Source organism: Aristolochia californica, unplaced genomic scaffold, assembly GCF_029961685.1.
Source record: "Aristolochia californica isolate CCGP_79_NKW_82.1479 unplaced genomic scaffold, dmAriCali1.0.hap1 SCAF_8, whole genome shotgun sequence".
NCBI classification, from domain to species: domain Eukaryota; kingdom Viridiplantae; phylum Streptophyta; class Magnoliopsida; order Piperales; family Aristolochiaceae; genus Aristolochia; species Aristolochia californica.
In genome coordinates, this window is record NW_027182279.1 from 7567038 (window position 1) to 7568216 (window position 1179).

Here is a 1179-nt window from a genome sequence, read left to right on the forward strand (position 1 = left end):
TTTTATCATTGGAGCCATTTGGAGCTATTTATGTGAATGAATGACTCAAATGTGTTAATGGATATGTAATTTGAAACTACGTTTGCCCAAGGCTTCAAATTATGTTGGTTTCCATGGTTTTTTTTTTTATTACAAAATGTGTAACTTGAAACTACTAATGATTTAATTTTGTATGATTGGACATTAGTATTCCAAAAATGAATTTATAGGTCTAGAAATTGAAGATTTAATTTATTGTGTTGTGAAGAAGGAAGCCCTCTAGGAAAACTCGTGAAGAAGTTCTAGGAAAACTAAGCATCGTTTTATAGGATAATTTTCTGGGATATTCAGGACTCCAAAGGGAAAGAGTCTAGATTACCAAATTATTTAGTAGAGTAGTTGCCAAGTTCACTACTCCAATTTCTTGTAAAATTTATATTCGCACTCATGTAGTAGGACTAGGACTCTTGAATTATATATATACACACATACACACTAAATGGATAGGGTAGGACATGAGTAGGATGACACTAAGGACTCTAGGAATAATAGTGCTAAGCATTAGGGAAGTAATGTAGATTAATGAATAATCTTTGTAGGAGACTTGACTAAGTGACTCTCCATTAATGAGTACACTCTTTTGCAAGCTTCACTCATGTGGAGTAACTCACTGATAAACCTACTAACTTATCTTATGGTCTATTATGGAATGGACAAATAAGAAACTTAAACTAATCTTGTAGACTAATTGATAAACTAGTTGATATTTTGGTTCACTAAATGAGATCTCTTGCCACAAGAGACTCAATTAAGTAAGACAAGATTATGCTATGAATATCACTTACTCTTGCGCGACTATAGTGAAAGACTAGACGAATACATGGAGAGACTAAAGAAGCTTTACCTTACAAGATGAACTGAAACTCTTTGATTGGGGGTGAGCTACCTAATAACCTCTAATTCGTTGGTCAAGATGCTTTGGGTTAGACAAATTCCTGATAAAAGGGGTTTTGTATTTGATCGAATGATTTGTATGGTCATGGAGCTACATCTTAGATAGTGCTCGTGTACCACCACTTCTCCTACTTCTACCTATATGGGACGAAGATTTCCACATTACATAATTTAGAAAGCAAGCAAACTACTTCTAGATCTTTCCTATACTACAGTGGGCTTTATTGGAGATTATTTGTCTCCTTG